Source organism: Notamacropus eugenii, chromosome 4 (genome assembly GCF_028372415.1).
Source record: "Notamacropus eugenii isolate mMacEug1 chromosome 4, mMacEug1.pri_v2, whole genome shotgun sequence".
NCBI classification, from domain to species: domain Eukaryota; kingdom Metazoa; phylum Chordata; class Mammalia; order Diprotodontia; family Macropodidae; genus Notamacropus; species Notamacropus eugenii.
Window position 1 is genome coordinate 81,388,824 of NC_092875.1, and position 14,790 is coordinate 81,403,613.

At 38.5% G+C, this 14,790-nt stretch overlaps 1 long non-coding RNA gene and 1 pseudogene across 1 annotated transcript in view; both read left to right on the forward strand.

The window, feature by feature from the left end:
* The window catches only part of LOC140500188 (uncharacterized), a 62,252-nt gene that overhangs the window by 31,275 nt on the left and 16,187 nt on the right, over positions 1–14,790 (forward strand). The gene's annotated exons all lie outside the window — the stretch shown is intronic.
* The window catches only part of LOC140498701 (uncharacterized), a 28,903-nt pseudogene that overhangs the window by 3,481 nt on the left and 10,632 nt on the right, over positions 1–14,790 (forward strand).

The following is a 14,790-nucleotide window of genomic DNA, read 5'->3' on the forward strand; positions in this document are numbered from 1 at the left end:
CGTTTTCAAGTTCTTTTAACCTCTAATTTGGACCTACAAATGGGAAAGGCTCCAAAGGTGCCGTCAAAGGTGCAGCCTTCTTTAAACTTGTGTGATAATCTTGTCACCATCAAGTCCTTTGGGGCTTTTTGTACTTCAGGCTTTGGTCAGCTCTGCAGTTCAGCATGCTGTGCAAGACTCAGATGAGGGGAATGAATACACATAACAAGGAGGAGCACAAGGAGAGAAGCCCAGGGACACTTGATCCCTATTGCTGTGCTTCTCCAGAGCACCTAGGTCTCATGAAGTTCTTCTATCCATCTTCTATCCCTCTTCTCTATTTGAATTACAATGGGATTTTTCAAAGCCTGGTTTTTTTTTCCAGAGCTATATTTCAAGAAAACAGAAGTTAAAACTGTAAGAAAAAGAGGTAATTGTCCCAGCTTTAAAACAAATTGATGAAATAAATAGGAAAATAAGAAAATCTAGCCACCGAACCACACAATATCTTGCAAAATACCAGTGACCAAAATTTATGTTTCTTTGGACAGAGTACCCACATGTAAGGGTATGACTCCCCATGTGGACAGAAGGACCACATGTGATGAAGGAGAAAGAAAAGAAGAAAATAGCAGCAATGCTCAACTTGAATTGCAATAACTCAGAAAACGGTGGGTGACCTTGACCTTTTTAAACTAAGACTTGCAGTCAGAAAGACCTGAGTTCAAGTCTGACCTCAGACACTTACTAGCAGTTTGACCCTGGGAAAATCACTTAATATGTATTTAACTGGGTTTTCTCAGCTGTAAAATGGGGATAACAATAGCCCCTATCTCCCAGAGTTGTTGTGAGGATCAAATGATATAATCATTTTAATTCACTTGGTACAGTGTTTGGCATATAGTATTATATAGATGTTGGTTGCTACCATCATCATCATCATCACCACCACCACACAATCACCACAATGATCATCTGACCCAAACCTGGCCACACTGTTACTTTCCCAGTCCTGGCTACTATAACTCTTACTTCAGAGTAAGATTGCACTAACTTTCTTAAGTGCCACATTGAACCTAGGAGTCCATTAAGACTCCAAGATCTATTTTTTCCTCAGGAGAATTTTTCTCTAGTCACACTTCCTCCATCTTATACTTGTGAAGTTGTTGTTGTTTGGGTTTTTTTTGGAATTCAAGTATAAGACTTTACATTTATCCCATTTCAATTCCACTGTATTAGATTTTGTTTCATGGTGTGGCTTGTCTTGTCTAGATCTTTTTGAATCCTAACTCATCAAGAATATTAGTTTCAAATATGTTCTTCATATCTAAACCAGGGAGAGTTAAAAAAATAGAAAGAAAATTATGGATCCATTTCTCTAATGAATTTTGATTCAAAACTTTTAAATAAAATATTAGCAAAGAGACTACATAAAGAAAATATACTATACCCAGGCTGGATTTACATGAAGAATGCAGGACAGGCTCCATATTAGGAAAAATTATGAACATAACTGACCATATCAATGACAAAACAATAGAAATTGTATAATTACTTCAATGGATGCAGAAAGAGCTTCTAACAAACTATAAGACCCAATTGCTGTTGAAAACACTAAAAAGAATGGGAACAAATGGAACTTTCTTTAAAGTGATAAGTACTGTCTAAAACCAGAGCCAGCAGTATATATAATGGGGAAAAGCCAGAAGCTTTTACAAAAAAAGGTAGCCATGTAAGATATCCACCATCACAATTACTATTCAACACTGTGTTGATTAGCCTGGCAGAAGCTAGGAAGAAGCCAACATCTTACAACAAAATGAACTTGAAACAGGCATATACTTTAGATATAAAGGGTGACATCATAATCAAATTAGTGGAACATGGAAGAATTTTCCTTTCAGATCTATGAATAAGGGAAGAATTCATGACCAAATAAGAGAGAGAGGTTCACAGGTGGTAAAATGAGATAATTTTGATTGTATACAATTAAAAACTTTTGCACAAACAAAACCAATGTAACTAAAATTGGAAAAAAATCAGGAAATTGGGGGAAATATTTGCAGTAAGTTTTTCTAACAAAGAGTTAATTTCTAAAATCTTTAGAGAATCAAGTCAAATTTACAAGAAAAAGCTTCATTCTCCAATTAATTAATGATCAAAGTATATGAATAGATAATTTTCAGAGAAAGAGATCCAAACCATTAATTGTCATATGAAAAATGCACTAAATCACTCATATTTGGAGAAATACAAATGAAAACAACTCTGAGTTACCACTCCAAGTTACCCCTCCACATACATTAGATTAGTTAAGACGACAAAAAAGAAAATGACAAATGCTGAAGAGGCTGTGGGAAAACAGGTACTCTATGTACTGTTGATTGGATTGTAAACTAGTCTAACCATTCTGGAAAGCTTTTTGAACTAAGCCCCCTAAATTGTTATATTCTATATACCCTTTAGCCATACTACTACTAGGTCTATATCCCAAAGATACCAAAGAAAGAAGAAAAGCACTCATTATGTTAAAAAGTATTTTTAGTACCTCCTTTTGCGGTGCCAGTAGAAAATTGGAAACTAAGAAGATGCCCATAAATTGAAGAATGGTTTAACAAGCTGTGGTATATGAATTCAATGGAACACTATTGTAGTGTAAGAAATGATGAAGGGGACAATTCCAAAAGACTCATGATGGAAAATGCTATCCACATCCAGAGAAAGAACTATGGAATCTGAATGCAGACTGAAGCATACTATTTTCATTTTTTTCATGGTTTTCCCCTTTTGTTATGTTTTGTCTTTCACAATATCACTATGGAAAGATGTTTAATATGACTGCACATGTATAACTGATATCAGATTGCTTGCTGTCTTGGGGAAGAAGAAAAATTTGAAACTCAAAATTACAAAAAATTAATATTAAAAACTATCTTTATATGTAAATGGAAAAAATACTATTTACAAAAAACCAAAAGAGAAGTGATGATTGGGATGGTTTCAGGAAAAACCTGGAAAGACTTGTATGAACTAATGCAAAGTGAATACAATAATAGCAGCAATATTGTAAAGAAAATCAATTTTGAAAGACTTAGATACTTTGATCAACATAGTGGCCAATCACAATTCCAAGGGACTAATGACAAAGCATATTGTCTACCTTCAAAGGTGCACAGTCAGAGAGCTGACTGACTCACAGGGCAAATTTAAGCATATTTTCTTCTCTCCCTATCACCCTTCTTGATCTAACGACCACATCTAACAGTAATGACTGTTATGACAATGACAGTAATGACAACAATGACAGTAATGACAACATTCTAATTTCTATACAAGGAAAACATGGAGGTACATTTCCTTACATATTCTACAGAGCCAGAATTACTCATTATAAATACATAGTGCTTGACTTTATTTTTAGCATTATTTTCACTTAAATTATTGTTCAGTTGTATACATTGTTTTCTCATTTCTGCTCATTTCATGCTTCAGCAGTTCATTCCCAAGATATGTAAGTCTTTCCATTTTCCTCTGAATTCCTCATATTTTTTCTAGTGACAATAATAATCCATTGTCATATACCATAATTTGTACAGTTATTCCCCAGCTGACCAGTACACACTTTGTTTCCAATTTTTGTTTTTGTGGGGATTTTTTGCTACCACAAAAAATGCTGCTGTGAATACTTTGTTATATATGGTATCATTTTTATCTTTGTCCTTTTGGGAACGTATGTCCAACAGTGGAATATCTTCCAGGTAAGGAATATAAACAGTGACTTTTCTACACCATAGCTTGTTAAACCATTCTTCAATTTCTGGGCATCTTCTTAGTTTCCAATTTTCTATTGGCACCACAAAAAGAGGTACTATAAATACTTTTTAACATAATAACTTTTCTTGCCTAATTCCAAGGAAGTTGGAGAAATTCTCAGCTCCACCAACAATGTTTCAGTGTTCCATTCTTCCTTTAGCCCTTCCAACGCTGCTTATTTTTCTTTAGTGATCTTTGCTAATTTTCTGGGCATGAGGTAAAATCTCACTATTGTGTTAATTAGTATTGCTCTTTTTATTAGTGATTTGAAACTGTCCTTTTGTTTATTCATATTTTTTCCTATAGCTTTAAAACATGATCTAGGACAGATTTTTGTTAAGATACAAAGGACTCACAGCATGCATGAACAAGGAATAAAACCCATGACAATATTTCATTATATACCTTCTATGAGGTAAAGATACTTTCCAGTTACCTCGTACTACCTATTTCCCCTCAGATCTGCTTGTGTTTGTCCTTCATTCTTGGAGAAGACCACGGCACCAACTTGATGACATGACTTGCAATTGACTTTGATTTGAGTGGGGGAGGACTGTGCAATGTCACCAACCTCACTTTCTTCTCCTGAGTCATCTGGGTTCAGTGGCGTGATATTCATGAGGATAACTGGAGATGGCCCAGGATGTAGACCCTGACTTTTTCAAGCTTAAGTATTATCACAATCTTATTTGAGTGAGATATACTGATGCAATGCATAGGCTTCTTTAAGTTACTCAAGGGATGGTCCCTTTAATAAAAAAAAAAAAAATCAAACTGGAGGGGAAGACCATCAGAGTTCCTGGGTAAAAGCAAAACAATTACTATTTAGTTATTACACCCACTCTGTGCTGGGTGGGTGGGGACTTGTTGTTCAGTCTTTGAGCTCCAGAGTGAATTGGGTTTAAGGCTTGATCTTTGAGCAAGAAATGTAGCCAGTAAACCCAGTGGAAAAAGGGAAACTTTTGGTCATGGAGTTTTTCTTCCCCTGTGCAGAACACCAGAGGACAGAAGAGGAAAGGAGAGACCTCAGAACTGCGCCATATGAGCAGTTCACAGTGAAATCATGGAATGTTGTTCGATCCACAGTTCCTGGATCCTCATGGCAGGGCTTTAGCCTTTCAACTACAGAATGATCCTGTTAGCAGTCTTCTTCCTCCTCTGAAAAGTGTGCTGTTGAAAGTGTGCAATCTCCCTTTGGGTGGTTGGTGTCCAGCTCTTAGAACTCAGGAAACCTTAGCACTCTGAGGACCCTTGAATTCAGAATTATCCATGAAGTAACTCCTAAAATGAAATGTCCGTAATTATAGTTCCTACTCTCTGCCCTGTTCTTAGAAAGGGAGAAAAAAAGAATAGCAGAGGTAAGCAGCTCAGACTTAGAGGGGGAATAATTCCCCTCTCATGTTGAATGCATTCCACTTCCATGTGTTCCAACTTTAAGTTGCTTTCGCTGTTCTTTTTGTAGAAGGTTTTGTCTATGGTGGTGGTAGATAAAATACTCCCTTTCCCCACTGTCCCATCTGTACACTACTCTGGGAGTCCAAAGGAGAGAAAATGAACAAAAATAATCCCTCCTCATAGTTTTTAGCTGGAGCTACTTAGACTTAATAAAGTCCTTAGAAAAAATCAGTGCTTACTAGGGTACTTCATAACCCTCTTGACCATGACAATGTGTTTGGGGAGCAGTAACATGTGTACCCACTCAAAGAACAGGTAAATCATCTGTTGACCCTGTGTATCCTCTGAAAGAACCTGTGCAACTTTTGGGACGGGCTTATCCATCTTCTTTTTTTAAAAGTTTATTTATTTATTTTTAGTTTTCTACATTCATTTTCACAAAATTTTAAGTTCCAAATTTTCTCCCCATCTCTTCCCTCCCCAACCCCAAAACACTGGGCATTCTGATTACTCCTTTCCCCAATCTGACCTCCCTTCTATCACACCCCTCCATTTCCTTATCACCATCTTCTCTCTTCTTATAGGGCAAGATGAATTTCTGTAACCTATTACCTGTATTTCTTATTTCCCAGTTGCATGCAAAAACAGTTCTCAACATTTGGTCCTAAAACTTTGAGTTCCAACTTCTCTCCCTTCCTCCTTCACCACCCATTCCAACCGAGATGGCAAGCAATTCAATAAAGGCTATATATGTGTTGTTTTGCAAAAGACTTCCATAATATTCATGTTGTGTAAGACTAACTATATTTCCTTCCATCCTATTCCATCCTGCATTTATTCTATTAGTGTTTACTTCTAATTACTCCATCACCCAATTTGCCCTCCCTTCTATCATCTCCACCCCACCCCATGTATTCCCTTCTCCCCCACTTTCCTGTAGTGTAAAATAGATTTTCATACCAAATTGAGTATGCATATTATTCCCTCCTTAAGCCAAATTTGATGAGAGTGTCACTTTTTCCCTTTCACCTCCCCCTTTTCTCCTCCACTGAAGAAGCTTTTTCTTGCCTCTCTTATGAGAGATAATTTGCCCCATTCCATTTCTCCCTTTCTTCTCCCAATATGGTCCTCTCTCACCCTAAATTTTAGTTTTTTGGATATCATCCCTTCCTATTCAACTCACCTTGTGCTCTCTGTACATATATAATGTGCACAATCCCTCCAACTACCTAAATACTGAGAAAAGTTTCAGGAGTGACAAATATGATCTTTCCATGTAGGAATGTAAACAGTTCAACTTTAGTAAGTCCCTTATGATTTCTCTTTCTTATTTACCTTTTCATGCTTCCCTTAATTCTTGTGTTTGAAAGTCAAATTTTCTATTCATCTCTGGTCTTTTCATCAAGAATGCTTGAAAGTTCTCTATTTTATTGAATGACCATTCCCCCCCCCTGAAATATTATACTCAGCTTTGCTGGGTAGGTGATTCTTGGTTTTAATCATAGTTCTTTTGACTTCTGGAATATTATATTCCAAGTCCTTCAATCCCTTAATGTGGAAGCTACTAGGTCTTGTGTTATCCTGATTGTATTTGCACGATACTCCAATTGTTTCTTTCTACCTGCTTGCAATATTTTCTCCTTGAATTGGAAATTGTGGCATCTTGCTACAATACTCCTAGGAGTTTGTCTTTTTGGATCTCTTTCGGGAGGTGATTGGTGGATTCTTTCAATCTTTATTTTACCCTCTGGTTCTAGAATATCAGGGCAATTTTCCATGAAAATTTCATGAAAGATGATGTCTAGGTTCTTTTTTTCATCATGGCTTTCAGATAGTCCCATAATTTTTTTTCAAAATTTATTTATTTCACTTTTAACATTTATTTTCACAAAATTTTGGGTTCCAAATTTTCTCCCCATTTCTCCCCTCCCCCCCCACGAAAATGCTGAGCATTCTAATTACCCCTATCACCAATCTTCCCTCTCTTCTAACATCCCTCCCTTCTCTTGTCCCCATCTTCTCTTTTGTCGTGTACGACCAGATAACTTTCTATACCCTATTACCGGTATTTCTTATTTCCTAGTAGTTAGAACAATGCTCGACAATTGTTCCTAAAACTTTGAGTTCCAACTTCTCTTCCTCCCTCCCTCCCCACCCATTCCCTTTGGGAAGGCAAGCAATTTAATATAGGCCATGTCTGTGTAGTTTGGCAAATGACATCCATAAAAGTCATGTTGTGTAAGACTAACTATATTTCCCTCCATCCTATCCTGCCCCCCATTGCTTCTGTTCTCTCTTTGGATCCTGTCCCACCACAAGAGTGTTGACTTCAAATTGCTCCCTCCTCCCACTGCCCTCCCTTCCATCATTCCTCCCACTATGCTTATCCCCTTTTCCCCCCTTTCCTGTATTGTAAGATAGGTTTTCGTACCAAAATGAGTGTGCATTTTATTCCTTCCTTTAGTGGAATGTGATGAGAGTAAGCTTCATGCTTTTCTCTCACCTCCCCTCTTTTTCCCTCCACTGAAAAGTGTTTTGCTTGCCTCTTTTATGAGAGATAATTTGCCCCATTTCATATCTCCCTTTCTCCTCTCAATGTATTTCTCTCTCACTGCTTAATTTCATTTTTTAAAGACATGATCCCATCCTGTTCAATTCACTCTGTGCTGTGTGTGTGTGTGTGTGTGTGTGTGTGTGTGTGTGTAATGCCACCAACTATCCAGATACTGAAAAATTTCAAGAGTTACAAATATTGTCTTTCCATGTAGGAATGTAAACAGTTCAACTTTAGTAAGTCCCTTATGACTTCTCTTTGCTGTTTACCTTTTCATGCTTTTCTTCATTCTTGTGTTTGAAAGTCAAATTTTCTTTTCAGCTCTGGTCTTTTCATCAAGAATGCTTGAAAGTCCTCTACTTTATTGAAAGATGATTTTTCCCCCTGAAGTATTATACTTAGTTTTGGTGGGTAGGTGATTCTTGGTTTTAGTCCTACTTCCTTTGACTTCTGGAATATAATATTCCACGCCCTTCAATCCCTTAATGTAGAAGCTGCAAGCTCTTGTGTTATCCTGATTGTATTTCCACAGTCCTTGAATTGTTTCTTTCTAGCTGATTGCAATATTTTCTCCTTGATGAGGCAACTCTGGAATTTGGCCAAAATATTTCTAGGAGTTTCTCTTTTTGGATCTCTTTCAGGAGGTGATTGGTGGATTCTTTCAATATTTATTTTGCCCTCTGGAATATCAGGGAAGTTTCCCTTGATAATTTCATGAAAGAAGATGTCTAGGCTCTTTTTTTTTTGACCGTGACTTTCAGGTAGTCCCATAATTTTTAAAATGTCTCTCCTGGATCTATTTTCCAAGTCAGTTGTTTTTCCAATGAGATATTTCACATTATCTTCCATTTTTTCATTCTTTTGGTTTTGTTTTGTGATTTCTTGGTTTCTCATAAAGTCTTTAGCCTCCATCTGTTCAACTCTAAATTTGAAAGAACTATTTTCTTCAGTGAGCTTTTGAACCTCCTTTTCCATTTGGCTAATTCTGCTTTTGAAAGCATTCTTCTCCTCATTGGCTTTTTGAACCTCTTTTTCCAATTGAGTTAGCCTATTTTTAAAGGTGTTATTTTCTTCAGTCTTTTTTTGGGTTTCCTTTAGCAAGGTGTTGACCTGCTTTTCATGCTTTTCTTGCATCTCTCTCATTTCTCTTCCCAGTTTTTCCTCCACCTCTCTAACTTGATTTTCACAATCCTTTTTGAGTTCTTCTATAGTCTGACCCCATTGAATATTTATATTGGATGTTTGGGATACAGAAGCCTGGACTTCTCTGTCTTTCACTGATGGTTAGCATTGTTTTTCCTCATCTGCAAAGAAGGGAGGAAATATCTGTTCACCAAGAAAGTGATTTCCTGTGGTCTTATTTTGTTTTCCTTTTTTGGGCATTTTCCCAAGGAGTTTACTTGACTTTTGGGTCCTTTGTCAAGAGTAGGGTATACTCTGGGAATCTGTGAGATCTCAGTTCCTCCAAGGTAGTACAATCAAGCGTGTACTGGTCTGGATGCAGAAAGGGATTTTTATGTCCAGAATTTTAGCAGTTACCTCTCCACAGCCACCTGGCCTCCAGTTCCAAAGTCAGCATGGGGGAGCTGATTTTCTGATAAGGTGAATGGGCAGGGCCACCATTCAGTTTGAGACAAAGACCAGCTGGGCCAGGTCTTCCACCCAGGGATGAGGTAAGACTCAGTGATTCAATGACCCCAGGGGTTTTTATGCTCCAACAATGGAGCTTCTCTAAGGTTTGCTGTGCTGGCTCTGTGGTTGCTGCCTGCTGCTGGAGCTGTGGGAAGTCCCCTCTCCTTTCCTGGCCAGCTGATTAAACCCCCACTGACCTTTGCTGCCGGTGGGCTGAGGTATCTGAGGACCCGCTACTGTGACTGGATATTCTGCCCCCAAGGTATCCTCCTCACAGAGTCTTGTCCCATGGTGCTGTGTGCCAAGGCTGGGCTGGGCTCCATGCTCGGCTCCGTGTCCTGCACAATCGATGTTTCTGTGGGCCTTTCAGGTCACCGTGGGCTGCAAAACTCCTCCACTCCGTTGTTCCCCACTTCTGCTGCTCCAAAATTTGTTGAGGGTCCCTCTCTACAGGTATTTTATAGGCTGTGGGGAGGATCCTGCGTAAGTGTGTCTTTCAAGTCCACCATCTTGGCTCCACCACCTAGTCCCATAATTTTTAAATTGTCTCTTCTGTTTGTATTTTTCAGGTCAGTTGTTTTTCCAATGACATATGCCACGTTGTCTTCTATTTTGTCATTCTTTTGGTTTTGTTTTGTAATTTTTTGTTTTCTCATTAAGCCATTAGCTTCCATCTGCTCCATTCTAATTTTTAAAGAACTATATTCTTCAATGAGCTTTTGAACCTTCTTTTCCATTTGGCTAATTCTGCTTTTTAAAGCATTCTTCTCTTCATTCGTTTTTTCGACTTCTTTTGCCAATTGAGTTAGCATATTTTTAAAGGTGTAATTTTCTCCAACATTTGTTTTGGGTCTTCTTTAGCAAGCTGTTGACTCACTTTTCATCATTTTCTTGCATTGCTTTCATTTCTCTTTCCAATTTTTCCTCCACCTTTCTTACTTCATTTTCAAAATCCTTTTTGAGTTCTTCTGTGGCCTGAGACCATCGCATTTTTATTTTGCATGTTTTGGATGCAGAAGCCTTGACTTTTAGGTCTTCCTCTGATGGTGTGCATTGTTCTTCCTCATCTGAAAGGATGGAAGAAAGTACCTGTTCACCAAGAAAGCCTTCTATAGTCTTATTTTCTTCCCACTTTTTGGTCATTTTCCCAGCAAGTTACTTTACTTTTGAGTCCCTTGTCAAGAGGAAGGTGTACTCTGGGGAACTGTAAGTTCTCAGTTTCTCCAAGGTGGCACAATCAAGGGAGAGGAGTTTATTCCTTTCCTGGCCTGCTCTCTTGTCTGTGAGCAACCAAAAACCGTCTGTTTTGCCCAGGATCTGCCAGTAGGATTCCCTCTCCAGAGCCTCTACCAGCTCCACCAGGCCAGTCAACACTCCTCCTCACCCCAGCGTTGCCACTCAGGGATGAGATCCAGATTACCCACGCGATTCCTCCAGGGGCTTTAGGCTGAGGCCTCTCAAAATGGATGCTGTGCAGCAGCAAATACTGCTACCCTGGGGCCACCAGGGCCAGAACTTGTTCCCTTCTCATGCAGGTGAAAGAACTTTCTCACTGACCTTTGAAGCTGCGTTTGGTGTTTGTGGATCGAGCAATCTGGGAACTGCAGCTGCTGCTACGGATTCTGTGCTCAAGGCTGCTCCAGTCCTGGCCCTGCCACACGGCTAAAGTGGGTCTGTGCTCTACTCCACGCCCAGTGTGATACACCTTTCCTGTCAGCCTTCCAGGCTTTCTTGGGCTGGAAATCTCTTTCACTCTCTTGTTTTGTGTTTTTTTCTGCTCTAGAATTTGTTCAGAGTCATTTTTTACAGGTATTTTATGGGCTAAGGGGGGGAGGGATGGAGCTTCTACACGTCCTTCCTTCTACTCTGCCATCTTGACTCCACCCCCGTGACAGCTTTTCATCTTATTCATCTTCTGAAAGAACATAAGCATCCCCTGTGATTCTTCCATATTGCACTGGTTCGTCTTTTGCTGGACCTGCACTTTCTTTGCAATAACCTGGACATTCTTCTTGAATCTCTACAACCTCTTTAAGTTCTTTGTCTTCTTGGCCTCTTCTATAGAACCTATGCATTCTTTAAAGAGGGACATGCATTCACTGGAAATAGAGATACATTCTCAGCAGAGCCTGGGAACCCTCCTTAAGGATCCTCTATATGCTCCATCAAGGGTGTGAGCATCTTTTTCAGGGCCTGTCTATCCTTTGTTTGTCCTCTATAAAGACCACTACATACATTGTAAAGAGAATGGGCCTCACCAGACCTCCAGTTCAGTCTAGCACGAATTCTGTGTAGAACCTGTACATCCCCTGTACACTTCAGTGTACTCTTGTCAGGGTCTGTGCCTCCTTTTTGTAGATTCATAGCTTGTTTGCTTGACTTGTGTATTCATTGTAAGAAACTGTGCATCTTCTTTAAATGATTTGGCTTATTTTTCCTAGATCTGTGAATCCTCCCTAAGAACCTCTGTAGCCTTGCCAGGACCCCATTGCTATCTGGGTATATAGTGAGCCATGTGTCACTGTGGGGATAAGGAAGGGAACACAGTGATGTGATCTCAGGGACACCTGGCATAAAAACGTGCCAGACATTTGGAGGGGATGGGGGCTATGGTAGGGACACCTGGGACTTATAGTCATGCAGACATACCTTGATGCTACAATATCCCTGAAACCTTGAACAGCGTGGACTTAGCCCTTCTGCCACCAGAGCAGTTGGGGGTAGAATGGAGGGGACAATGCTACAGATGAGAAATTCAGGCCTTGAAGTAGGTCTCCAGTAAGATGGAGCCCTTATAGAACTGAACAGGCCAATATCAGGCCTTACCTTGGCTAATTCATAGGAGGTTTCCTAGCTCTTTCCCTCCTCTAGTATCCTCCTTTAAGTACTTGAAATTTTATTATGGAGAAGAGAAATTAGACTTGGTTGTCTTGGTTCCAGAAGGCAGAACTGGATAGAAGTTTTGAATAGACAGATTTTGGTTCAGTGTAAGGGAAACTACCTAAACTATCAGAAATGTTCTGAAATTGAATGGGTTTCCCTTTGGAATAGTGATTCTTTATCCCTGAAGGACTCCAAGTGAAAGCTCTCTCATTGCTAAAGTTGTTTAGTTACAAGTTCATCAATTCCATATCTAACACATTTATCACATCTATTCCCTTTTTTTTTTTATCACCGTTTCTACTTCATAACACAGGTACTTAAAGTTAAAAACCTGTACCATGGTACCTGGTCAATTTTTGTAAAAGTTCCACATGGAGCTGAGAAACATGCATAGTATTTTGCTATCACCGTTAAAAAAACACTATAAATCTTCTAAGTCTAGCTTCTCCAGAAATTTCTTCAGTTCTATATTGCCCTTTTTTGTTTATATTTTTGTTACACTTATCCAAAATTAATAGAAGGATATTAAAATATCCTGTAACTATTGTGCTGTTATCTATATTTTCTTGCAGCTCAAATAATAATTTCTTAGAGAATATAGATGCCAAAGTATTTGGAGTAAATACAAGTTTGTTACTGATATTTATTCTTTTGCCATCTATGGTTCCTTTAAGCACAGTATAGTTTTCTTGCTTATTTTTTAAAAATTTTTTTGAATGCTTGTTTTTGCTTTGTCTGATAGCATGATGATGAATCCTGGTTTTTTAGGATTCACTTGATGAATAGTAATTTTTTCCATCCCTTCGATTTTAGTTTTTGTTGCCTAAAGGTCAAACAACTAGTAAGTCTGAAGTCAGATTTGAACTAAGGAAGAGGAGTCTTCCTGACTCCAGGCTCAATATTCTATCCACTGGGCCTCTAGTTGCCCAGGTGTAAAATAGTCTTATGTTATTCAAATGACCTTTCCTTTGTATCTGGGAGAGTTTCTCCTCATCATTTTTGGAACTTGTTGTTTCTGAATTTCTGAATGCTAGAGCAGAAGAGACAACCCAGCTTAACTCTTCCATATTCCCCTCCAAATAACCTTAAAATAACATGTCTCATTGAATATTGGAGCAGTGGAGCCAGGAAAAAGTTGGGATAAGAGATAATTTCATCCCAAAACACCTTAGGATGTGGCCAGAAGTTTTTGACATCAGTTGGGGAGCCAACCTGAAGCACATATGTAGAGGCATCAGTGGTGGACCTTGGAGATGACTGTGATAGTGTCAGCAGAATTTCAGCAACTCTCAGCCCAGAGATGGTAAGGGGATTGAATAAATTGTCAGAAAAAGCTTGTAGAGGACACTCAGCAACATTGGGTATGGAACCAGGTTCTGTATGTTAACTCAATTGCCCATATGTAGTTCTGGTTTGCAGTTTTAGGGTTGAGTACAGCACTTGTGGTCAGTCACAGAGGAGCAGAAACCTTGGTCACAGTTCCAGGCAGAGAGGAACATTAGTGCTTGTGGGGGCAGAAAAGGAGGAGCCTTTCCTGAGTAAAAACCAGAGCACAGATCAGGAGAGCTATGACTACACTTCTCCCAGATTAACACCACCTTGGAAGTGCCAAAAACATCCAGACCCATAGAACTAGTTCTGAAAACAGCAACACAGAAAAAGCCTGAAGTTTAGAACAGTGCCTCCCCACCCCAAAATGAATAGAGCCCAACTTTAATAACATAAGGTTCTAAGTAAAGAAATAGTCTGGAAAAATGAGAAAACAGCAACAACACCAACAACAAAACCTGACCTTAAAAAGCTACTGTGGTGGTGGAGAAAATAAAGGCACTACAACAATGTTAAAACAACTACAAGCAAAGCCTCAAAGAAAAATGAAAATAGGACACAAACCTCAAAATAATTCCTGGAAGAACTAAAGTAATAGAGATAGAAGAAAAATTGGGAAAAAAAATAAAAGTGATGCAAGAACATTATGAAAAGAGAATTATCAACTTGATAAAAGAGACACCAAAAATACTGAAGAAAATAACACCTTAAAAAACAGAATTGGCCAAATGGTAAAGAGGCACAAAAATTTACTGAAGAAAAGAACACTTTAAAAAGCAGAATTGGTCAAATGGAAAAAGAGATGCAAAACCTCACTGAACAAAATAACCCCCCCAAAATAGAAATGAGCAAGTAGACCTTGATTACTCAATGAGACATCAAGAAACAATAAAATAGAGTAAACAAGAATGAAAAAATAGAAAAAATATGATGCATCTCATTGAAAAATTAACCTGGAAATTAGATTTAGGAGACATAATTTAAGAATACTGGACTGCCTGAAAGGCATAATCAGTGAAAGACATAATCTTTGAACATTTGAACATTAGACATAATATTTGAAAAAATTTAAAATGAAAACTGTCCTAATATCTTACATCCTGATGCTCAAATATAAATTGGAAATACCCATCTCCTGAAAGAAGTCCCCAAATGAAAACTCCCAAGAATATTGTAGTCAGATTCCAGTCTCCCCAGGTCAAGGA